General features: G+C 42.2%; 1 protein-coding gene across 2 annotated transcripts in view; it reads left to right on the forward strand.

Annotated features, from left to right (window-relative positions):
* THRB (thyroid hormone receptor beta) overlaps positions 1-27,068 on the forward strand; it is a 436,468-nt gene that overhangs the window by 183,472 nt on the left and 225,928 nt on the right. For both annotated transcript variants that reach the window (XM_070781685.1, XM_070781684.1), the window contains exon 2: positions 2,205-2,276. The gene's annotated coding sequence lies outside the window, so the exon portion shown is untranslated. The remainder of the gene's footprint in view (positions 1-2,204; positions 2,277-27,068) is intronic.

A 27,068-nucleotide genomic window follows, 5' to 3' on the forward strand; every position in this document is an offset into this window, starting at 1 on the left:
AAAAAAGAATCTTTTGGAAGTACAAAATAACCACACTGCTAATATATTTGTGTCCCAGTTGAAAGCGTGTCAAGAACACACATTCTGGGCTAAAGTTGTCCCAAGGAGTGATTCTCATTTTTGCTTTGAATCTTGTATAAACAAACCGGGATGCCTTCTTTGAGCCATGAGCAAATCCACAGCTCCCTGTTTTCTGAAGAGAAGAAGAATTAAAGATGGGACTGTTTAAGTTGGAAAGGTCTGGGGCTTGACCTTGCTACTTTAAATTTCCTTCATCACTAGGAAATTGCTTTGAATTCGTCTGCTTGGAGAACTCTAATTTAGTTTGTTCTTGGTTTGAACCACACCATGAAAGAGATGCTGTCCATTTGTATTATAGCAAAACTTGGAAGCCGCCTCAGTGACACTGTTCTCCAGTTTTCCTCTCTGCTGTTTTCATCTTTAAACCTGAGCTTGTTCTCAGTAATTCAGAATGAGACCCCTGACATCTTACTGCCTGAGTGAGCGTCCCAGCTAGTCTCTGCTTCACAGTTTGCCTTTGGACAAAATTTTACACCTTTCTCTGCCTCTCTTTTCCTCGTGTGAACAATGGGGTTATTAATAATGCCTACCTCATACAAGCATTGTGGTTATTAAATTAAATGAAATTCTGAGAAAATTAGCAAACCCAGCCCACAAAACGTGCTTAGGAAGTGTTATGTATTAAACTGCTTATTGTTGTTATTAATTATTGAGAATGTTTAGCTTGTTTTCACTGACTTGGATTCACAAATATTCTCTAAAATCCAAATCAGATTTATACCCTCAAAAAATAAATTGAGATTCAATATTATTTTCATACAAAGGCAAAGTTTGTTTTTAGGTATTAGTGTTGAAGATAGTGGTTGTCTATCTACTCACATTTAAAGCCACAACAGTTACAGACACAAACTTCTTCCTGCCTTGTCAACTCCTTAATATTGATTGAAAAGGGAAGAAGATTTATAATAAGCAGATGAATTTTTAGCAAACGTTTTGCCTTTTACCACACCTAATGTTCACTCTGCATGGAGCCAGAGTATAGAAGAAAGAGCAGCATCTTGAGAAGCTGAGTGGAGTTGCCGAGAAAACTTACACACGCACACCTACATACGCACACACACACACATAAGTAGCACACAGTTTAATGCCATGACAGCGGCTTTGATGGTGCTTGGGGGAAAGGCAGTGAGCTAAGACTAAGCTAGAGCGCTCTCAACATGGTCAGGTCACACACATAACACTGAGTCCAAATGTAGAACAACAGATACATGTACTTAGATTCATACCGTACACGCAAACACTGTTCCTTGTCCTGGGGACTCATATTGTAAGTGTTTAAAGGAAAAAAAAAAAAAGCCTACTGGAAACATGCAAACAAATTGGTGGTCTGACCTTGGAGCAGGTCGTCAAGGAGATTTACCTATGCTCCATTTTGTTTGACTTTTTTTAAAAGAGCGGATAATAACAGGTCCGTGGTCCATTCTGGGTAGAGGGGACCCAGATGTTTGTCTCACCCTCGCCAACCTCTGCTTCCCCGTGATTTCTAAGCTCCTCACAACAACAGCCATGGGCCCACAGTCACTGGAAGAGCAGCCCCTCACTTGCTGTGCAGACAGGCACTGGAGGCGTCATCTCTTGCGAGAGCAAATGCCCTAGTTTCTCTTTCATCTGTTTAGAAGACCCGGGGGAAGTGTCCCCAGCATCACCGCACTTGCCACCATCCAGCATCTCCGTGGGGTCTTCTCGGCCCCGCCTCCTGCCGACTCACAGGGGCACAGCCGCAGCTGGGGCGTGTTAGGACCCACCCTGGGGACCGTCTTCTGACACCCAGCTGCACAGTGTTTAGCACAGAAGTTCTAAATTGTTTAAGTTCACGTTTGCCTTTTAGACCTCTTCCAAGGCCGGGAATCCTGTGCACAGAAAAGTAGGTCCTTGGGACTCAGAAACCCTGTCCCATCCCAAAATGTGTTATTAGAATCCTTGTGTTAAAGTCCCTTTCTCTGAAACCGGCTCCTCTTTGGAATGGGGTTTTATCTAAGTCTATTTGCATGTATTCAAAATCAGAGACAGCTCTGAAACCAGACCCTATTCAAACATAGAAGAACAGTGGCGGATTAAGCAAATGTTGGGGGACTTTAAAACAAAAAAACACTTTTGTTTATCTTATGTTTCTCTTTTTCCAGATCTGCAGTCTCCCTCCCACTGGCCGTCCTGCGTGGGTGCCAAGTTCCACACGGGGTCTCATGGATCGGCAGGTCAGATGTTGCGCTTGTTTGCAGATTCGTGATTTTATGATTGTCACTTTGCGGCATTCTGGGAATGATCTTCTCGCTTATGCATTGCTGGTGTTATTTAAGATAGTTTTGAACTCTGTAGGTATTGAGGAGAAATACAAAGCATTCAGCCAGTTAAAAATAAACATAATGGAGAAAAGGATGCTTTGAATTCCCTTGGGGAAAAAAAGTAATAACTGGGAGCAGAGAGAAAGGAGCCCGCTTGTCATTTGTTATGTGGGAAAACGGTGGATGCAGAACCAGAGTTCCCTCCAACCTCCCTTCCTTGAGTGCTAAAGAAGGCAGAAGGATCACATCTCTACCCTGGGTCGGAGCGAGTCAGGTAGACGAGAGCAACTGTGCAGTGAAGACCCGCTTTCTACACGGACAAGTCTCCCAGCCTCCCTCCAGTCCCCCACTGTTGATATTTGGAGTGCTGGATGGCATTTGGAACCCGGTTTGTTGACGTTATTATAACAAGGGTTTCAGTTTGTCTCCGCAGTTAAGATCGTGTCAGCACTTCCCTCTCTGTGTTTATTATTTTTAGCAGTTTAAAAGCTAACCAGGAAAGATGGCTTTCTGGCGGCGAGGTGACATTCCGGCTGGGCCGGGGTCTGTGGCGTCTGTGCAGCCCCGGCTGGCGGTGGAGCCGGGCCTCCTGAATGCTGTCTTTGTGCCTGCCATCGCCAGCGCCTCTGGCCTATTGTCCAGCCGCCTCGGTTGGGGTGGCGCTATCTGATTGTCGCCAGTGCTAATATTACAGAGCTCGGGGCCCTGGCCTCCCCGGGGGCCCCTCGTCTGGCTGCCACTGTCTCCCAGCCTTCCCTCCAGGGGGCCAGTCCCGGCTCTCATATCAGAAACACGATTTGTAATTTATAGAATGTTCCAGGGAGAGGGATCGGTAAGAATCGGCTAGACCTGCACTTCTCCAACTTAAAAATTTTTTTGTTTACAAAGAACACTTGAATGCAGTCTTCCAGTGAAAGGCAATTTGTAAGACACGGAAAAGTACAGCTGTTCTGCTGGGAGGAGAGAAGCCCACGCTTCTGCTCGCATGCCACCCACCCCCAGTCAAGGTGGCTTCTCAGGCCCCCAGGAAACCTGCAGCTCCTCAGAAGACTTGCCCACTGTTTTCACAGGGCAGGCCCCTCAATTTGCAGATAAGAAAGCCAAGAGGTGTTTTATAGATGCTTAAAACATGAGACATTAGTCACTTAAAAACTACACTGTATTCATCCATTTTTACCTTGTTCTGAAAAAGGCACAATGATTCTGTGATGATAGCAATCAAAATAGTGGTTACCCTGGGGAGAGACCAGCTTGGCTGGGCAGGGGCACGGGGAATTTTCTGGGGTGATAGACACGTCTGTCTTCATAGACGTGTGTGCTACATGGCACTTGTCAAAACCCGTTTCCTTTTTGCCATACGTAAAGTCTACCTCTGTTAAAAAACGAAAGCAACAAAGGAAAATGAAGCAAAAAAACAAAACTAGCTGAGAGCAAAAAAATTACTGAGAACTTCCTGAAATACTGAAAATACTGATGGTCTTTCTTAAAGCCACGTGCACTCTTTGCTGAGTGGGGTTTATAGTCATTATGCAAAGTTGGAGAAGACAAGAGGCCACGCTGCTTTTCCAGCACTTTCTTTGTTCAATAACTACCAAAACTAGAAAAAAAAAAAAAACCTCAGAGAATTTCAGACAACAGAACCCCTGAATACCTTCTGGCCCGTAATGCAGCTAAAGGAGAATGTAGGGGATTTCTAGGGGTTGAGGTCCCAAGTACAATACTTGATTCATGCATTTCTTGGACATGGACTCTGGATAATGCTCAGGGAATTGTCCATAATTTTTTAACCTCTACTCTTTCATCTGAATTGTCTTTGGGGACCTGTGAAATGCAAGAGTCCTTCTTCTGTATCTTTTCAGAGTGGAACTTCTGGTGAGAGGTTGGAATTCTGGCCTTTAGTGACCTGAATAAAGCATCCTTTAAAATGGGCTTTTCTCCCCCAGAAATACTTGGAGCCAAGTCTATTTGAGTTTTTGTTTGTGTGTTTTAGAAAGTCTGGCAGTAACATGGAAGGTTATCATTTGGGTTGAAACGCTTGCTGGTGTCCTGGGCCCAGGAAGATATGACCCAGTGGCCAAGCCTGCCCGTTAGAGCTTGATGAGAAAGCTGGACTGAGAAGAGCCAGGAGGTTTTAAACAGTGTCGGGTGATGGTAAGAGAGGGTCACGGGAGGCAGAGGCAGCAAGGATTTAAAGGCACAGCGTAGTCCTGGTCCCCCGGTACACCCAAATCCACAGGTGCCCAATGCTCCCAAGTCGACACGATGATGTAGTACAGTCGACCCTCCTTATCCCTGGGCTCCGTGTCTGTGGGTTCAGCCAATCTCAGAGTGGTCCAGAGGGTGCATTGTGTCCAGTGTTCTTGCCTCCGAGGCCGTGTGGCTTTCTTCAGGAAAAAAACAAACTGCTCCTTCAGTGATTTCCCAGCAAAGGGCCATGATCTAGTTCATTCACAAGATGTATCCGCAGGACCAAAAATTTAGTTCACTCTTGAAGTTATGGCAAAGCTGAATCATTCGTCAAAGAACATTTAAAATAACATTTGAAAAACCTACACATACTGCACTCTGCCTGCACGGACACGCAAATGTTCTCATCAAATCAAATTTAATTCAGCAAGATTTGTATCCAGCCAATTTAGGTTAATGTGCATAAGAGCAGAAATGAAATTGCAGGATGGAAGAGTCTGAGCAGAATTTGCTTCTTTGCAATTCAGTGCCATTTAAAAGGAACTATTTCTTCAAGTCATTCATTATGAGTTAATTTATCCAAATGGCAAATACCAAGAATTGTGTGACTTCTCCATTCCAGGGACTTAGGACAAGTGATTCCCCCAGAGCCAACGTTCTTGAAATCTTTGTGTGTGTGTATGTATGTATGCATTTATCTACAGGGAAAGGGGTGTTTGGAAAATGCAACATATGTTTACTCAGATTTCAGTTATGCATAAAATATCAATAACTGAAGTCCAGTTGGTTGATATTTTTTCCCTCTGACTTTTGAAACTTAGCAACCTGAACCTTTTCGACCCCTAAATTGCTGACAAGGGCTGTGAACAAGTGGGAACACATCCTGGTTTGAATTTTATCTCCTTCTCCCTCCCTCAGTTATTGTCTCTATTGATGCTTTGGGGCCAATAACAACCAAGAAACTGGGTGAAAGAAAAACATCAAAGCCTTTAACGTGCATATTCTTCTTCTCAGTTTCCAGACAAGGTAACTGAGCGGGAGGAATAAGGAACAGGGCCTGAGGATGTCGTAGCGGTCAGGCTGGGTGCGAATGCAAACCTTTCTATCTGTAAGCTCTTGTCCCAAGACGATCTGGTACTCTGTGACAAAACAGATGGGCGGAATGGATTGGAAAATGAGAGGGACGTTCAAGAGGGAAAGGACATATGTATACCCATGGCCGGTTGGTGTTGATGTGTGGCAGAAACCAACACCATCTTGTAAAGCAATTATCCTCCAATTAAAAAATGAATAAAATTTTAAAAGAAGAATAAAAAACTGATCATCATATTACACTGGCCAGAGCAGGGAAATAGCTAGAATTGGAGAGAGAACAAACTACTATGTTGGGCCTGCCTTTTGCCAAAAATCTTAAATAACAGTAAAAAAACACAAAATTTATTTTTCTCTCCAGGGCAGTTGGGGGTGGTTCTGTCCATCAGGGACTCAGGTACCGTCTATCTTTCTGAATTTCTGTTCTCAAGCATATGACTTTATCTTCAGGGTTACCTCCTGGGTGATCATAGCTGCTAGACTTCTAGCCCTCCCACATAAATTCAAGGCAGCAGGGAAGATGGGAAGAGGGGGGCAAAAGGCACCCATTTACAGCTGGTTTCACTCTCTAGGAGACTTTCTCTGAATTACCCCTCATGGTTTCTGCCTGCAGTCTCATCTACTAACTCCTGGTTGCAAAAGAATCTGAAAAATGGAGCTGGAAAACGTACTTTGCATCCACAAGTGAGATCTGGTCATAATGGAATGGAGGCACCTAGAAGATTGGTCACAATCAGGCAGCTGTTGAAGGCTTTTCCGTTTTGGAGAGGCACGGTCAGGGTGGTGCTTTGGAGGAGCTGATTTTGCAGCCAGCTGGAAGCAGTGGAGGCCTCCAGTCTGTAGTGATGAGCTTTGTGTTACTAAGGTGACATTAGGGTCAGGAGAGACTGGTGTGATGGCCTTTGTGAAGAATGCATTGACCAAGGAGAATTTATTAATTTATTAGCCATGCAGTTCAAAACTGCATTTTAACAAACACATACACACACATGTTTGTGAGGTGTGTGGATGTGTATAAAAATACATTATACACATATTCATATGCCTGTACACATATGAATATGTGTGTGTGTACATTGCTGCTGCTGCTGAGTCACTCAGTCGTGTCTGACTGTGACCCCATGGACTGTAGCCCCCCAGGCTCCTCTGTCCATGGGATTCTCCAGGAAAGAATGCTGGAGTGGGTCCCATGCCCTCCTCCAGGGGGGTCTTCCTGACCCAGGGATCAAACTCGGGTCTCCTGCACTGCAGGCAGATTCTTTACCCTTGAGCCACCAGGGAAGCCCATGTATGTGCATATATATGAGTAAATATATATGTGTGCATATATACTATGTACACACACACATACATATATATATATGAATGGAAACCCAGGAAAGACATTTAGCTAAATTTCCAGGAAACAGGATCTGGATAAACAAAAACAAATCTCATGGTGTTTTTACATACGGATCATTGGCTGGGAAGGTAGTGATGCAGTCTATGGGCAATAGGTAAATAATGCACAGATGGATAACGTACGCATACGCACAACACAAACTGCATAAAACTTTTTGAGGGCCCCTCCCACCAACTGCAATGATTTTCAAACTTTGGCATCTCTAAACAAAGAAAAAGGAAAAATAAAAAGGAGCTAAACTGTAGACTTTTAAAGGAACTAAGCGGTGAAGGCATTGTAAATATCACTAAGAAGGGGTCATAAGAAATCAAGCTGGGGGAAACGGGAAAATCGAGGTTGAAAAGGAAACCAGATTTTCTTTCTTTGTCTCTGTCTCTCTCCTCTCACTCACTCTTCTTTCTTTAACTTTAGGAGGAGAAGGATCATACATTTGTAACTGTACAGACTTTTCATTGTGCTGTGCTAAGTCACTTTAGTCGTGTCTGACTGTTTGCGACCCTCTGGACTGTAGCCCGCCAGGCTCCTCCGTCCATGGGATTCTCCAGGCAAGAATACAGGAGTGGGCTGCCATGCTCTCCTCCAGGGGGTCTTCCCGACCCAGGGACTGAACCCTCATGTCTTACCTCTCTTACGTTTCCTGCATTGGCAGGTGGGTTCTTTACCACTAGCGGCCCCGGGGACGCCCCAAGAGCTCTTCCCAGTGAGAAGCAAGTTCAGCTCCATGCCATCACCACATCCATTGTTAAGCCAGGGGACAGCAGGTCATGTCTTGCCATTTTGCAGATATCGAATTCAAAGCCCGTCTGTGGTGCTGGTAGGATGTAGCCGGGTGTTTTGGAACTCTTTGCGTCCACGGGACATGCTACACCCACACCCACACACTCACCTTGTGCGGGTGACACACCAGACCGGGCACGGTGACCGAGTTCGTCAGTGCCTCTGTCTTGGTCCTGCCCATTTGACAGCTTTGACTGCAAGGCAACGTGCGTTTTCATTTTCGCTTTTAAAATCAGCTGAACAAGCAGAACGTGATTTTCTGATTCACAGCCCTCTCCCCTGACCCCCTGCTGCACCGCCCAGTGGCATCATGCGAAGCTAGCCCAAGGCCTGCTTCTTCCCACCACCCAGTGGAGAGGAGCTGGGCTGACGGGGCCCTGGCTGCCTGCTGCTCCCTGTCTCTTCGCAGGAAGCCTGTCGAGGCAAGCGCTGTAATTTCTGCTGTAATGTCCTGGACAGAGTCTCTCATTAAGATGTAAATGCCTGTGCACTTACGTAGTACAAGTACAAAATCATGCATGGGAAAAAGACGCCAACTGTAAAATAGTGGCTAGCTTGGTGAAGCGGGGGAGGGGAGGGGAGGGGTGGGGGAGAGACAGGGAGATAGGTTGCTGTGTTTCCTTGTTTTATTTCTTATAAAGAGAGAGGTGGAGCTAATAGAGCAAGGCTGAATGGTGGACCCTTGTGTGTCTGTAATATTGTTTCATATCCCTTTTAAAAACACTGTTTCCTTGATGCCAGAGCATAGTTGATTAACAATGTTGTGTTAATGTCAGGTGTACAGCAAAGTGACTCAGTCATACGTGTCTATTCTTTTCCAAATTCTTTTCCCATTTAGATTATTATAGAATAGTAAACAGATTTCCTACGCTGTACAGTAAGTTACCTATTTTATGTATTGTAGTGGGGACATGTTAACTCATCTTCCTGATTTATCCCTCCCCTCCCCACCTTTCCCCTTTGGTAACTGTGCGTCTGTTCTCTAAGTTTCTGAGTCTGTTTCTGTTTTGCATCGTATTTTTTTTTATTTCTTTTTTTTTAATTTATTTTATTTTTTAACTTTACAATATTGTATTGGTTTTGCTGCATCGTATTTTAGATTCCACATAAATGCAATGTCATGACGTTTGCCTTTCTCTGTCTGACTTACTTCACTTCGTATGATAATCTCCAGGTCCATCCATGTGGCTGCAAATGGCACTCTTTCATTGTTTTAATGGCCGAGTAATATTCCATCGTGTGTATATATATCACTATATATGTATATATACATGAAATATTTCATTGTGTATATGTGTGAATATGTGCAATATTTCATAATTTTAAAAAATTTCTTCAAATTAAGCAAATGCCCCTCCTGTTGGACAAAGTGAGTGGAGGCCTTGACATTCTTTTCTCCGTCCATAGCAGTCTACTTGCAATCGCATATACTGTGTCTCTGTGTCTCTACTGTGAGGCTTCCTTCCAGCCCTGCTGTTCCCCCTCCCCTCTAGTAACGTCTCCTCACCCTTCCACGCTCACTGAACGCATCACATCCTCTAGCAAGCTTCGCCTGACTCTTTTGCCCAAGTGCATAGCTGGGTTTGGAGGTTCTGCTCGTGTCTCAAAGAAAATCTTGCCTCTTTGTATAATGACATCCATCACACTGCTCTGTTAACCAAAGGCTTGTTTCTCTGAGGGCCAGGACCGTCACCTCTGGCTTAACTGCAGTATGTCACTGGGAACCATTTACACAGTGTCCAACCTGCAGAACTGTACACATCAGTCCTGCCTCCTTCCCGTCAGAGAGAGAGAGATTCTCTTGATACCTCTATGCAGAATACCTGACCTAATTCACAGGCTGGAGTAGACACATATTCACAGAGCGAACACTTGTTTAATGAATGAAAAAGCGAGCAGCCAGCCAAACTTGAGTTTCTTCAATGAAGACTTCTCCAGACAAGTGGTTCTCAGAGTGTGGCCCTTAGACAGACAGCATCCACGTCACCTGGAAACTTGTTAAAATACAGATTCTCAGGCCCCACCCCAGACCGACCAACTCAAAACCTTGGGTGGTGGAAACCCTGGAAACTTTAACAAGCCATCCAGATGACTGATGCATGCTTAACTTTGAGATACACTAACTCAGGCTGATCAACACTAAAAGCAAAGATTTTATCTTGTGCCAATTGAGTCTGAAAAGGGAAAGAGACGTTGTCTGGTGAGCAGTATAGGTTGTGGGGTGGTGGTGGGGGCAAGCAGAGACAATGGCATAGATGAAGGCAGGGAGGTGTGGTGTGTAATTCACAGGGAAATTATGATGGACAGAGTGAAGAGTTTAGACTGGCAGGACATGACAGCTGATGATCAGGGATCAGCTCACACAAGTCTGCCTCTACGGCGCTTGGATTCTAACCTGACAGCAGTAGGGGCCACTTGGAAATGTAAATGAAGTAGTGATTTGACCCAGTTTAGTATTTTAGAAGGAGCCCTGTGGTAATGAAGGGGCGGATGAGGTGGAACTGAGATTGGCTATCGAGGGCCAGGCAAGCAGCTGTTACTCAGCTTAGGTGTAAAATGGTGAGAGCTGAGCAAAGACCATTCTGGTGGAAATGGAGAGGAAGGGATGGATTCAGGAAATATTACAAAAGTAGCGTTGATGAGACACGGGAATGATGGAATTCAGGAAGCAAGAGAGAAGCTGTGAGGATGGGTCTGTGTCTTAGGCACAGATATACATTGGTACCATTCGCTGAAACAGAAGGCGAGCTTTGGGGATTGGTATTGTGGCTGCAGGAAATCAGTTTGGACATTTGGACTCGGAGGTGTTTATGGAACATTCATATGGAGGCTTCAAATGCCCGCAGATGTATGCTGGGCCAGAAACCAGTTTGGAGGTTACCTAGGTATTAATCATTTACATGTCATGGTAAATATACCTTCCCACAGATGTTGTCTTAACATTTGACAAAATGTTGTGTTGTTTTATGCTTCCACGAAGAGAGTCCAGTTCATCACATCTTTACTGACTATTTAATCTTCACAAATTGGATTTCCCTAGAGTGAGGTTACTTTAATGTATACTTTTTCAATTCCTTGTAAGACTGGATATATTTCACTTTTATTGACTTTCATGCCAAGATTTCTGTTCATGCCATTTGCCCATTTTCTGTAAGATACTGATGTTTTTAACCAGTTTCCCAAAATGCTTCTCCCTATTAAGGATATCTCTCAGCTCATCTCATGTGTCACAAATGTTTTTCCCATTTTTCCTTTGCCTTTGCTTTACTAGCAGATGGCTGTTCCCTCTTCCTGGAACGCCTCATCCACCCCCAGGACACTCACTGGGCTCATTCCCGTACCTCTTGAAAGTCTTTATTTGAATCTTCTCCTTCACTGATGTCTGGCCACCCTGTTTAATACTTCAGCCACCCAACAAGCACAGCCCTTGGCACTTCTAATCCTCTCTCTTATCTCTCCTTTCCTTCCCATAGCACTCTTCATCTTTACCCATGCTAAGTGTTGAGAATGTGTTTCGTTAAACATCAGCCTCTCTCCACTAGAGTGTAGACTCCTTGACAGCAGGGCTGTACAGCCCATGCTAAGTGTTGAGAATGTGTTTCGTTAAACATCAGCCTCTCTCCACTAGAATGTAGACTCCTTGACAGCAAGGCTGTACAGACCTTTATCTGTTAGATAAATGCATGGATGGATGGATGGATATGTAGGTAGGTAGATAGACAGATAATTACCGAAACCTAAATTATGCCTGGAATATAGTAGATGCTTAGTAATATCTATTGAATGAGTATGGGTTGCTCTTATATTTTTATCTGTTGTCCTAGGGTTTCAAAATTTAATTCATATAAGTTTATCCTTATATGAACATATCTTTATATGAACATATCTTTATATGAATATCCTTTCCTTTGTAGTCTCTTTCATTATTTTCATGTTCATTTTTCCCAAGCAAGGATCCACTACTCAACTTGAAATGTTTATGTTATTAAATTTTATTTAATATTTTCTCGAATTTTTTAAGTTTCCTTAAAAGGATTACTTTCTAAATCCATCCTGCCTTCTCTAGAGTACATAGTGTGAGATGCAGCTCTAACTCGTTATGTTTCCCCAAACTGTCAATTTTATCTTATTTTTTAAACTACAGCATCACTCTGTCATTACTTTATACATCTATCTTTTAAAAATTCTATTTTAAATTCATACAATAGCATCTGATTAAAACCTAGAATAGTTTGATGGGAATTAGACCATTCCATTATCTACTGATGGATGTTTTAAACCTTTATCTTTAAGATTTACCAACAGTTTTTATGATAAGTTTTTGGTTGAACTAGGTGCAAAATTCAAATTTCTTAATCCATAAATATATCCATTAGAATCAGTAAAATGAGAGGGTTCTTCAACCTTTATTTGAAAGAACAAAAATTCATCCAAAATGTACAAATTACCTGTTTGTGTTAAACACAGTTTTTGTGATTGTTGATTTCTGTGTTGTGTCAACTTATTTCATGAATACCCTTAAGACCATGTTGATTAGACAGCTTTTTCTTGAGATGTTTGGAGATCATACCAAGACACAATAATTTCTGGTTTGGAACTGTGCTTTCTGCTAATAATAGGTGGAACAGCTAGTGTCCACGGCCCTTTGGGAAAATATGTTGTAAAATATGTATTAAGCTTTTCTCTATGCAAAACACCATGCTATGCCAATGGAAGGTACAGAAAGTACTGCCAATATGCTTCCTCAAAGAAACTTAAAGTTAATTGGGAAGTCAACATACAGATGCCAGAAAAGGTAAACGGTAATTTTAGTTAGTCATTATTTATGCTTTTGGTGAAATGATTCATAATTCATGAAAGAAGAGGAAGAAATGATCGTAGTTGCAGTGACCTATGAAACCTTTACTGAAGGGACTAGAATTTGAATCGGGCCCAGAAGAGTAAGCAGAATCTGACTGGGAGAAAGGGAGAGCAGGCTTCATAGTTCTAAGCTCTATTTCCAACATTTAACGGTTGGCTTTGTTTTGTTTTTTCCACGTCTCCATTGTTGTTGCGCTTTCATTTCTAGACCGTTGTATTATGCTTTAATATGTGTCTGAACAGTTTTTCACTGCTGTTTCAAACATTTTCTATACTCACCTAACACTGAAGTTGAATCGATGGGGAAAATCTAGTAAAGACAGTTATATTTAGTTGTTGTTTTGCCGATCAATCACATCCAACTCTTTGCAACCCCATGGACTGTAGTCTGCCAGACTCCTCTGTCCGTGGGATTTTCTAGGCAAGAATACTGGAGTGAGTTGCTGTTTCGTTCTCCAGGGGATCTTCCAGATCTAGGGATCGAGCCCGTGTCTCCTGCATTGCAGGCAGATTCTTCACCACTGAGCCACCAGGGAAGCCAGTCATATTTAGACTGGTACCAAAAGATAGCACCAAGCATGCTCCCTGCTCTGTTAAAACCAGTTAATGGAGGATGGGCCAGTCTGATAGGATGGGCCTATCAGAATTCGTCTGATAGACTAAGTATGTGACTTCTTTCTCTTCTACTGCTTCATATTATGGCCTGAAAGAGAATCAAAGGCAGACAGCCATTGATTGGTTAAAACCATTATTAATTGGCAATTAATGGAGGATGGGCCAGTCACCTTGATTTTCAGTGTCGTTTTTCCTTTGAGAGGAAGCACTTGGTGAGGTAGGTATCATGCCAAGTTTAAGTTATTTAGTGATAACCTGTCACAAGAAGCAGTGGTGAGCTGTTTATCTCACATAATCTAGAGAACTTCATTTAGTAAGGAGCCTAATATTTTTCTCTCAGGAAATCTTTTATGATAGTGATTAATAAATTAATAAATAACAGTCCATCTAAAGGAAATCAGTCCTGAATATTCACTGGAAGGACTGATGTTGAAGCTGAAACTCCAATACTTTGGCCACTTGATGCAAAGAGCTGACTCATTTGAAAGGACCCTGATGCCGGGCAAGATTGAAGGTAGGAGGAGAAGGGGACGACAGAGGATGAGTTGGTTGGATGGCATCACCGACTCAATGGACATGAGTTTGAGCATGCTCCGGGAGTTGGTGATGGACAGGGAGGCCTGGCATGCTGTAGTCAATGGGGTCGCAAAGAGTCAGACACAACTGAGCGACTGAACTGAAAACTGAATAAATAACAGAATTGCTCTGATAGACTAAGTATGTGACTTCTTTCTCGTCTGCTGCTTCGTATTATGGCCTGAAAGAGACTCAAAGGCAGAAGACAGCCAAAAACTGGAAGCAGGAGTTGACTCCACAGTCTGAAGACACAGACCGTGGCTAAATCAGAACTTGCTGCAATTATTCATTTTATTCATCTCATCCAGATGTCCTCCTTTAATACAAAAAACTATTATACGTATCTTGCATTTTTCATTTAATCAGAAATACTTTAAGACATATTTTGCAGCAAGGTAGAGGTAGCATTGGAATATGCTTATTCTAAGAGTGCTAACCTACTTGATTTTCTGGTAATTTCCGAGAGTCAGAGACAGAAAGTCTGACCTATTGCACTTAGCAACCAGTAGAGACCTTCCGTTTTCTCGTTTAAGCTTGGCCTCAGTTTGTTTGAATCTTGGATCTCTGGGCTTCCAGAAATGGCCATCTTAGTAAATGATATGGTTCATATTTTCATTTCATATTTTGTTAATGAAAAGCAATTGTTTTCTGCTTTAAAAGTCAAAGCTGGTAGGAGCTGAAGGTGAAAAGCTAACCCACATACAGTGCTCTGCATATGGAGCACGCATGCCATGTGCGTGTCAAGTCCCTTCAGTCATATCTGACTCTGCAGCCCCGGGACTGTAGCCTGCCAGGCTCCTCTGTCCATGGAATTCTCCAGGCAAGAATACTGGAGTGGGTTGCCATGCCCTCCTTCAGGCGGTCTTCCCGACCCAGTGGTCGAATCTGCGTGTCTTACATCCCCTCCATTGGCAGGCAGATTCTTTACCATTAGCGCCACCTGAGAAACCCATGCGTATCATATTTCACGATTTAAAAAGAGGTAGAGCAGAAGAAATAACTGTAAGAAGATGGGAAAATGATATCTAGTAACAACTAGCAACAGAATTCCTCTAAGGAAAGGAACTGTATTTACTTGGGAAATTTGACCAGTGTGCTTGGAGGTGGAAAAAATAAATCTGCAAGGAATCTGGCTGAGAGTGAAACTGTTTTGCTGGAGGTGAGGGGAGGTTTGCGCCATTACTCCAGAGAAGAGAGGGAGATAGAGGTGGAGTCAGAGGTGGACTTGGGGGTGAAGCTCAAGGTGGAGGGAGACAGAGGGACAGAAGGAGAGAGAGGAGATGAGTGAATGAGTGAGCAATGGTGGGCAGAGCAGCAGAGAGCTGACAGAGGCTCTCAGGCAGTGATTCCAAGGCCAGGGGAGCCTGGCGAGCTACGGTCCATGGGGTCACAGAGAGTGGGACGTGATCGAGCGATAGGGCACACACACACACACACACTCACAAGGTCGTGAAGTGACTCCTTCACCCTGACACACACACACACACACACACACACTCAAGGTCGTGGAGTGACCCCTTCAACCTGAGATCCTCAGCAAAGAAGCGCAAATGTTTGGTGCTTCTAGATCTGTTCTAGAAAGAACCCACATCTGACTCAGGTCCTGGGATGAAGCTGAGGCTGCTCAGGTGCCCACACATGCCTGAGGGGCAGATGGTAGCAATCTTTCAGAATGGGGCTTCAGGCCAAGGGGGAAGGTGGCGGGGCGGGGGGCTGGTCTTTCATCAACCGATGCTGCCTGTGGCAGGGGTGCGTCTCAAGGTTTATCATGCGATCAACTGGGAGCCTTGTTCAAAATGCTGGTTCTGAATCAGGGCCTGAGCTGCTGGATTCCTGGCAAAACTCCTGAGATAAGCTCGTGATGCCGGTCATCACACCACACTCAGAGTAGCGAAGTGGCTCCAGGACCAGATTCCCCAGTTCAAATCCCAGTTTTGCCACGTATTTACCATGTGACTGTGAGGAAATGATTTCACTTTTGCCTGTTTTCTCAACCGTACCATGGAGACGATACCCCAGAGGGTTGCTGTGAAGATTAAAGGAGTGAATACATGTAAAGTGCCTGACGGCTGAAAAGCTATATTAGTGTTCACTTCGGCCAAAGTCCCCTCCCACTCAGGCTGCCGCATAACTGTGAGCAGAGTCCCCTGTGCTGAACAGTGGGTCCTCGTTGGTCACCCATGTTAAATGTGGCATGTGTACATGGCCATCCCAGACTCCCTCACGTGCTCACTTGGAAATGAAACCAATCGTACAAAGAGTTAAGAATTTAAGACTCAGTCTGTGACCACAGTGTCAGCGTGGACTTGAATGTGAAGCAAAGGTGAGTTCAAGTCCCACCTCCATGACCCAGATCATTCACTCCCTTCTGCTCTTGCAGTAAAATAGCTTAAATTCCAAAACTTGCTGAGAAGTTAGTTAGGCAGACATGCATACTAATTTTTCCCCCTAAAAGTTTACACTATGTAAGTATGTGTACTGTGGGGACACAGAGGCCAGCATTCCCATCCAGGGAACGCCTCTGTTCTCCACTGTGTTTTATAGGTACCTCTGCTTAAAAGCATATTATGTTGTAAATACCGAGTTAGATGCCCATCCCCCACCCCCACCCCCACCCCCACTCATTTGAGGCTAAAATTCATTCCTCTTCTCCCCCCTCCCAGCACGTGGTGTGTGTGAACATTCAGTTAACATAGTGTAAACTCATCTGCCTGCAGTCAAGAGACAGAAAAGTCATACATTGAAAGAAATCACATATTCATTTCATTTTGACTTTCGCTGAGTACACCGAGGAATTTATTATCAGCATCAATTACATAGCTGTACACGTACTTACTTGGTTTGAGAAGCAATGGGTATGATGGAAGGATCCTTGATCCTGCTATGAATATAAATTATTTTTTCATACTTATCAGATATGGAATGAGAGAATTGTGTTCCACTTTAAGCAAACCTTACATGGGAGCGTGTTGTATTTACAGAACAGATAAATTGAAGAGCAAATATTTATTTAGCAAAATTCTTCTTTGCATAAGGATTCAAGATAACTGTTTTATGTAACTAGTCACTGAGTAAACTTAGGTGTGTTTTGCATCCAACATTATTAGCCATCCAGCTGAGGCGTCAAGGGGGCTCATTTGTAGAGATATTCTAGGAAGGCAGGAGCTAAAGGTGCATTTGACAGAACGGCTAGATAGTAACTTGATCCACTGCAAGATTCTAATGTGGCTTGGTGATAGACTCTCACATTTAATTTCTAAATCCCCCTACTTTGATGAATTTCTGCAGCTGGTACTATGACTGCTGGAGTATCCTAGCAGAGGTTCTCAAGAGAACCAACTCCTATTTCTGTCAGCTCTTGGTTGCTGGTCACCAAAATTACGGAATCCTAGAAACGGGTGATTTCCTGGAGACGGAAGATTTCTTAGAGATGGACTCCTCTGCGTCTCAAAGTGTGGTTGTGGTCAGTCCCGTGGGACCAGGCGGGATCTTGCTGGAAGTGCAGAATCACGGGGCTCACCCTAGACCCAGTGAATCAGAATCTGCACTTTATAAACTCTGCAGGGGATCCTGATACACAGTAACATCGGAGAAGGCTGAGTCCATCCTCAGTGGACCCCTTCACCCCTGCATGGGCTAGCTGCCCTGAATGATCCTTGTCATCATCCTGAGAACGTCCCAAAACGAAACCGAGTCCTTAACAGCTCTCGTCTTGGCTTAGGGGCGCTGTCGTCATTTCAAAGGGTAGAAATGCTGTTCCCAGGAAACAGAGAACAGGATCCAAAGAATACGCTTAGGAACTTTGGTTGCCTGGGACCTGAGTTTGTTAGAACAAGTCAGCTTGTTAAGGAAAACCTGATGATGGTCACTTCATCTGCGGGCCACCTCACCCTCATCAAAATGAATGGCATCGTTTTACGGAAATCTTGGATACCGGCAACACTGAACAAGAGTTGGGCGAGGAGTAAGAAGAGGCGTGATGGACTTCCCTGGACATCCAGTGGTCAAGACTCCATGCTTTCACTGTAGGGGGTACAAGTTCAACCCCTGGTCGGGGGACTAGGATCCTGCGTGCTGTGAGACCAAAAAAAAAAAAAAGTCTTGAACTGAATAAACATGAAAATACAACATATCAACTTTAAAAAATTATATGGAAACTTATATTACCGTATGTAAAATAGATAGCCAATGGGGATTTGCTGTATGGCTCAGGAAACTCAAACAGGGGCTCTGTATCAACCTAGAGGGGTGGGATGGGGAGCAAGACTGGAGGGAGGTTCATGAGGGAGGGGATATATGTACACCTGTGGCTGATTCATGTTGAGGTTTGACAGAAAACAGCACAGTTCTGTGAAGCAATTATCCTTCAATAAAAAATAAATTAATTTTAAAAAAGATTACCAAAAAACAAGTATATAGGAAAAGTAACAAATTAAAAAAAAAGAGGAAATGGAGTGAATGGGAGACATAGGGGACATAAGTGCAAATGCTCATGAGAAAAATGCGTTTATGGCTAAATTCACCCAAGTTCCACGTCTGCACTTGGGAGATTTAAAGCAGCCGTTAAACAGCACACAGACGCACTTGCATTGGCAAAAGTGGCAGAGTATTAGAGAGAGGACATGGAGCTAAAGGCTTTGGTCATTTCTGTGATAGGTTCTGTGCAGGACTGTGAAACTATAATGCATGTTGTTCAGCCCCAGAAGAATCAAGCTCCTGTGACAGGAAGTGTCTTTCAGTAGAATGTTCTAGATGAATCACAGCCTTGGTGACAACGATGGAAGAGAAAAAAAATTAGCAATAAAATTTCTTTGCTCCTGGGCAACACAGTCATAGTTTTCAGCTCCAAAGGAAAAGCTAAGGAGAGATTCTGGTGTCCCTGAGATGTGCAGACCCAAAGAAGAAAGCTGCCTTCCTGGAGTTCCAGGCAAAAAAAGGAGCTTCAAGAATTTCTCTAACAGACTTTGTACATTTACTTACTCCTCGGAAGGGTCACAGGACAAAGGTGCGAGCTGGACCTGGCCCAGAGCAAACACAATACAGTCTCTGTTATTTGGTGTGTGTCGATTAGATTAACAAAAAATGATACTTAACCCAGTCACCTACTTTTCCCATGAACTTTTTCAAATCCTTCGTTTGAACCTATGGAGGCTGTGGTTTTGATTTAAAAAGATAAAAGGGTTTAAGCTTCTAATACTGGTTTGTTTTCCTGGCTCAGTGATTAAGGGGACAAAGTGAAATATATACGTATGATGTTGTTTCTATCTAAACCAGCATTTTACAAAAGCTCATTTTTTTCCCTCCAAATCCACTCTAGCTTTTTTACTTTATAAATGCGCTTGAAAGCATATTCTTCGTTGTGATTTCTCGGGGACTTCTGAGATCCGTTTCACTTGTCCTGCCCTTATGCTGTAACCCAGCACTGCCCACTAAAAATAGAATGTGAGCCAGGAATGCAAACCCATATGTAATTTACAGTTTTCTAGTAACTGCATTCAAAAAGAAAAACAAGTGAAATTTATTTTACTATATATTTCACAGAGCTCAGTATCTAAAATAGCATTCCAACAAGTAACCGATATAAAAATCATTGAGCTATTTTGCATTCTCTCTTCCATGCTAAATCTTTGAAATGCTGTGTGCACCATGCACTTAACAGAGCATCTTACTCCAAACAGCCACACATGGCTGGTGGCTTAGACAAACCTGAAGAAAGCTGTGAACTTCCTTCCAGAAAAATGCTCACCAGCACATGTTCCCCATAACTGTCAGGGATTCATGAACTCCTGGAAGCCACCTTGGCCTTCCTGTCATAAAGGAATCCCAAACTGCCCAAGTTCCATCACTAACCTCACAGTTTTTCTTACTGTTGTCCTTTGGGGGTCCTATAAACTATTTAAAAAGAAAATTTTAAATCATTTCTGCGGACAAAAAATGTGTCATTTACCAAAAGATAACTGTAAAAAAACATTTAACTATATTTTTATTACTTTTTAATTTGAAGTATAGTTGATTTACAGTGTTTCAGGTATACAGCAAAGTGATTCAATTTCACAAGTATATATTTATATATGTTTGTATATGTATATCTTCCTGATAGCTGAGTTGGTAAAGAATCTGCCTGCAATGCAGGAGACCCGCTTCAATTCCCAGGTCGGGAAGATCTGCTGGAGAATGGATAGGCTACCCACTCCAGTATTCTTGGGCTTCCCTTGTGGCTCAGCTGGTAAAGAATCCACCTGCAATGCGGGAGACCTGGGTTCGATCCCTGGAGAAGGGAAAGGTTACTCACTAGTCCATGTGGTCACAAAGAGTTGGACACAACTGAGCAACTTTCACTGTATATGTATATATATATACTTTTTAAAATTCTTTTCCATTATAGGTTATTATAAAATACTGAATATACTTCCCTGTGCTATACACTAAGTCCTTGTTGGTTATCTTTTTTATGTATAGGAGTGTGTATCTGTTAATCCCAAACCACTAATTTATCCCTCCTTCCTTTCCCCTTTGGTAACCATTGGTTTGTTTTCTATGTCTATGAGTCTCTTTCCATTTTGTAAATAAGTTCATATGTATCATTTAAAACTATTTAACTATTAATTTGTTTTGGTTGTTCATCCATAGACCTACCTCCTAAATTCATCTTTCCTAACACTTACCCTACCTGGGGCTATAGGAACCAGATGAAGAACTTGCTCTAAGGCTTGTCGGATCAGGTGCAAGAGTAAAACAGGGTCTCTGGAGACACAGTACTAAGTCATTATAGTAACTAACTGGTTGAGCTGTTAAGTTTGTAACAGAGGGGTAGGGATCAGAGGCAAACAGCTGGGCAGAGTCATTTACTTGGGTGTGGTTCATGGACAAGAGTGTCGTGGGGCTTTTTCCTTCTACTCATGAATTTTCTTCAGTAATTCTGTTTGCCAGGATAGAGTTTGAGCTCTGAACTTGGGAGAAATGGGGCTGCAGGTGAGGGTGAGCCGGGTGAAGGCTCAGATGAGGTTTGCTCTCAGCTTCAAGGCCTGGGCTTTTGCTCTCCCATCTCCACTGGCTTCCTCCTGTCCCAGTGCCTCTGGTGGGGTCCTGTGGACAGAGGGGAGAGGCAGCCAGTGACTGGCCCTTGCACTTCCTGCAGCATTGATCTCAACCCCAGGCTGAAAATTCAAACGCCAGCAAAAGCAGAGCCGGTAACTTAAATGAGACACTTCTTAAGGAATTGGAAGTTTGAGCTTTTGAGTTGACGTGTCCTGTTCTTTCATATGTTGACTTTACTAGTTCTTTCATATGTTGACTTTATTATTATTATTTAACACTAGATACACTTAATCAGGACACTGATTCAGGATGGACTATGCCAACAAGGTGCCAGTTAAGGCTTCAGTCCAAACATCAGTGGTGGTCCTCCAACAGGACTGGCTCCCTGCCTTTAGTTGATATCACAGAGGGGGAGAGGGGCACAGGGATGTCTCTAGCCTGGGGGACCTCGTAACAAAGGACAGTTCTGGCCCCAAAGATCTGTCCTGCTGCTGATGCTGGAATGCCCCAGCTATTGTTCTTGTTCAGTCGCTCAGTCATGTCTGACTCTTTGCAACCCCGTGGACTACAGCACAACAGTCCTCCCTGTCCTTCACCATCTCCCAGAGCTTGCTAAAACTCATGTCCATTAAGTCGATGACGCCATCCAACCATCTCATCCTCTGTCGTCCCCTTCTCCTCCCACCTTCAATCTTTCCCAACATCAGGGTCTTTTCCAATGAGTTGACTCTTTGCATCAGGTGGCCAAAGTATTGGCAGTTCAGCTTCAGCCCCAGCTGAGAAACACTAAAAGAGTAATGGGAATTCTCTGTGTTCCCAATAAGGTATCCAAGTTCAACTTGGGTTTGGGGCCAAGGCCCTGTTTGGTAATGAGGAGGAAATGCATTTTCTGGGAGCATCTATTTTCTTTTGGTTGCACAGGTGTGACAGACAAAGTAGGTTTCAAAGATTGGAGGTTTCTGCCACAGCAATCAGAGCAGAAAAAGAAATAAAAGGAATCCAAATTGGAAAAGAAGAAGTAAAACTCTCACTATTTGCAGATGACACGATCCTCTACATAGAAAACCCTAAAGACTCCACCAGAAAATTACTAGAACTAATCAATGACTATAGTAAAGTTGCAGGATATAAAATCAACACACAGAAATCCCTTGCATTCCTATACACTAATAATGAGAAAACAGAAAGAGAAATTAAGGAAACAATTCCATTCACCATTGCAACGGAAAGAATAAAATACTTAGGAATATATCTACCTAAAGAAACTAAAGACCTATATATAGAAAACTATAAAACACTGGTGAAAGAAATCAAAGAGGACACTAATAGATGGAGAAATATACCATGTTCATGGATTGGAAGAATCAATATAGTGAAAATGAGTATACTACCCAAAGCAATTTATAGATTCAATGCAATCCCTATCAAGCTTATTCTTCACAGAGCTAGAACAAATAATTTCACAATTTGTATGGAAATACAAAAAACCTCAAATATCCAAAGCGATCTTGAGAAAGAAGAATGGAACTGGAGGAATCAACCTACCTGACTTCAGGCTCTACTACAAAGCCACAGTTATCAAGACAGTATGGTACTGGCACAAAGACAGAAATATAGATCAATGGAACAAAATAGAAAGCCCAGAGATAAATCCACGCACATATGGACACCTTATCTTTGACAAAGGAGGCAAGAATATACAATGGATTAAAGACAATCTCTTTAACAAGTAGTGCTGGGAAATCTGGTCAACCACTTGTAAAAGAATGAAACTAGAACACTTTCTAACACCATACACAAAAATAAACTCAAAATGGATTAAAGATCTCAACATAAGACCAGAAACTATAAAATTCCTAGAGGAGAACATAGGCAAAACACTCTCTGACATACATCACAGCAGGATCCTCTATGACCCACCTCCCAGAATATTGGAAATAAAAGCAAAAATAAACAAATGGATTTCACCTTTTTCTCAAGCGCACATGGAACCTTCTCCAGGATATATCACATCCTGGGCCATAAAGCTAGCCTTGGTAAATTCAAAAAAATAGAAATCATTCCAAGCATCTTTTCTGACCACAATGCAGTAAGATTAGATCTCAACTGCACACTGCTGAATAACCAACAAATCACAGAAGAAATCAAGAAAGAAATAAAAATTTGCATAGAAACGAATGAAAATGAAAACACAACAACCCAAAACCTGTGGGACACGGTAAAAGCAGTCCTAAGGGGAAAGTTCATAGCAATACAGGCACACCTCAAGAAACAAGAAAAAAGTCAAATAAATAACCTAACTCTACACCTAAAGCAACTAGAAAAGGAAGAAATGAAGAACCCCAGGGTTAGTAGAAGGAAAGAAATCTTAAAAATTAGAGCAGAAATAAATGCAAAAGAAACAAAAGAGACCATAGCAAAAATCAACAAAACCAAAAGCTGGTTCATTGAAAGGATAAATAAAATTGACAAACCATTAGCCAGACTCATCAAGAAACAAAGGGAGAAAAATCAAATCAATAAAATTAGAAACGAAAATGGAGAGATCACAACAGACAACACAGAAATACAAAGGATCATAAGAGACTACTATCAACAATTATATGCCAATAAAGTGGACAACGTGGAAGAAATGGACAAATTCTTAGAAAGTACAACTTTCCAAAACTCGACCAGGAAGAAATAGAAAATCTTAACAGACCCATCACAAGCACGGAAATTGAAACTGTAATCAAAAATCTTCCAGCAAACAAAAGCCCCGGTCCGGACGACTTCACAGCTGAATTCTACCAAAAATTTAGAGAAGAGCTAACACCTATCCTGCTCAAACTCTTCCAGAAAATTGCAGAGGAAGGTAAACTTCCAAACTCATTCTATGAGGCCACCATCACCCTAATACCAAAACCTGACAAAGATCCCACAAAAAAAGAAAACTACAGGCCAATATCACTGATGAACATAGATGCAAAAATCCTTAACAAAATTCTAGCAATCAGAATCCAACAACACATTAAAAAGATCATACACCATGACCAAGTGGGCTTTATCCCAGGGATGCATGGATTCTTCAGTATCCGCAAATCAATCAATGTAATACACCACATTAACAAATTGAAAAATAAAAACCATATGATTATCTCAATAGATGCAGAGAAAGCCTTTGACAAAATTCAACACCCATTTATGATAAAAACTCTCCAGAAAGCAGGAATAGAAGGAACATACCTCAACATAATAAAAGCTATATATGACAAACCCACAGCAAACATTATCCTCAATGGTGAAAAATTGAAAGCATTCCCTCTAAAGTCAGGAACAAGACAAGGGTGCCCACTTTCACCATTACTATTCAACATAGTTTTGGAAGTTTTGGCCACAGCAATCAGAGCAGAAAAAGAAATAAAAGGAATCCAAATTGGAAAAGAAGAAGTAAAACTCTCACTATTTGCAGATGACATGATCCTCTACATAGAAAACCCTAAAGACTCCACTAGAAAATTACTAGAACTAATCAATAACTATAGTAAAGTTGCAGGATATAAAATCAACACACAGAAATCCCTTGCATTCCTATACACTAATAATGAGAAAACAGAAAGAGAAATTGAGGAAACAATTCCATTCACCGTTGCAACGGAAAGAATAAAATACTTAGGAATATATCTACCTAAAGAAACTAAAGACCTATATATAGAAAACTATAAAACACTGGTGAAAGAAATCAAAGAGGACACTAATAGATGGAGAAATATACCATGTTCATGGATTGGAAGAATCAATATAGTGAAAATGAGTATACTACCCAAAGCAATTTATAGATTCAATGCAATCCCTATCAAGCTACCAACAGTATTCTTCACAGAGCTAGAACAAATAATATCACAATTTGTATGGAAATACAAAAAACCTCAAATAGCCAAAGCGATCTTGAGAAAGAAGGATGGAACTGGAGGAATCAACCTACCTGACTTCAGGCTCTACTACAAAGCCACAGTTATCAAGACAGTATGGTACTGGCACAAAGACAGAAATATAGATCAATGGAACAAAATAGAAAGCCCAGAGATAAATCCACACACATATGGACACCTTATCTTTGACAAAGGAGGCAAGAATATACAATAGATTAAAGACAATCTCTTTAACAAGTGGTGCTGGGAAATCTGGTCAACCACTTGTAAAAGAATGAAACTAGAACACTTTCTAACACCATACACAAAAATAAACTCAAAATGGATTAAAGATCTCAACGTAAGACCAGAAACTATAAAACTCCTAGAGGAGAACATAGGCAAAACACTCTCTGACATACATCACAGCAGGATCCTCTATGACCCACCTCCCAGAATATTGGAAATAAAAGCAAAAATAAACAAATGGGACCTAATTAACCTTAAAAGCTTCTGCACTTCAAAGGAAACTATTAGCAAGGTGAAAAGACAGCCTTCAGAATGGGAGAAAATAATAGCAAATGAAGCAACTGACAAACAACTAATCTCAAAAATATACAAGCAACTCCTACAGCTCAACTCCAGAAAAATAAATGACCCAATCACAAAATGGGCCAAAGAACTAAATAGACATTTCTCCAAAGAAGACATACAGAGGGCTAACAAACACATGAAAAGATGCTCAACATCACTCATTATCAGAGAAATGCAAATCAAAACCACTATGAGGTACCATTTCACACCAGTCAGAATGACTGTGATCCAAAAGTCTACAAATAATAAATGCTGGAGAGGGTGTGGAGAAAAGAGAACCCTCTTACACTGTTGGTGGGAATGCAAACTAGTACAGCCACTATGGAGAACAGTGTGGAGATTCCTTAAAAAACTGGAAATAGAACTGCCTTATGATCCAGCAATCCCACTGCTGGGCAGACACACTGAGGAAACCAGAAGGGAAAGAGACACGTGTACCCCAATGTTCATCGAAGCACTGTTTATAATAGCCAGGACATGGAAGCAACCTAGATGCCCATCAGCAGATGAATGGATAAGAAAGCTGTGGTACATATACACAATGGAGTATTATTCAGCCATTAAAAAGAATACATTTGAATCAGTTCTAATGAGATGGATGAAACTGAACCTATTATACAGAGTGAAGTAAGCCAGAAAGAAAAACACCAATACAGTATACTAACACATATATATGGAATTTAGAAAGATGGTAACAATAACCAAAAAAAAAAAAAAAGATTAGAGGTTTCTGACCACCTTTGGCTTATCTCACATTTCTGCAAGGTTTTGCGAAAAAACTTTAGAGAAACACTCTGCTCTCTCTTCTCTGGCTCTAGTGTGCTTCCACCCTTCAGAGCTCTGAGTTTTTCGTTCAAAATGACTTTCAAATGGGGGTACCCGGAGGAAAGGACTTGATTCTAGGTTTATAGATAAGTAAAGGTCTGAGTTGCAAGATTCTGTTATAGGACAGTTCAGCTGAACTGTTTTATCCACTCATCCTTCAGAAGGAGTTATGCTACAGATACAGCCTTCTGGGATGGGTACATCCTTGCTCGTCCTTGTCTGAACAAACTGAGTTTCCCCTGATTCTCTGCTCCACACCCATTCCAGTTCAGCTGAGGTGTTTCCTGTGTTTTGTTCAGTGATAGCTTCCTTCCCTGAACCTGCAAGGATCTATATGATCCAGTGTCTGAGATTCATATAAATGATGGAGGGGTTTTGTCCCTTAGACTTATCAGTTCAGTTCAGTTCAGTTGCTCAGTTGTGTCCAGCTCTTTGCGACCCCATGGACTGCAGCATGCCAGGCTTCCCTGACCATCACCAACTCCCAGAGCTTACTCATACTCATGTCCATCAAGTCGGTGATGCCATCCAACCATCTCATCCTCTGTCATCCCCTTCTCCTCCTGCCTTCAATCTTTCCCAACATCAGGGTCTTTTCCAATGAGTTGACTCTTCGCATCAGGTGGCCAAAGTATTGGAGTTTCAGTTTGAGCATCAGTCCTTGCAATGAATGTTCAGGACTGATTTCTTTTAGGATTGACTAATTGGATCTCCTTGCAGTCCAAGGGACTCTCAAGAGTCTTCTCCAACACCACAGTTCAAAAGCATCAATTCTTCAGCGCTCAGCTTTTTTTATAGTCCAACTTTCACATCCATACATGAGTACTGGAAAAACCATAGCTTTGACTA

Source organism: Bos indicus, chromosome 27, assembly GCF_029378745.1.
Source record: "Bos indicus isolate NIAB-ARS_2022 breed Sahiwal x Tharparkar chromosome 27, NIAB-ARS_B.indTharparkar_mat_pri_1.0, whole genome shotgun sequence".
NCBI classification, from domain to species: domain Eukaryota; kingdom Metazoa; phylum Chordata; class Mammalia; order Artiodactyla; family Bovidae; genus Bos; species Bos indicus.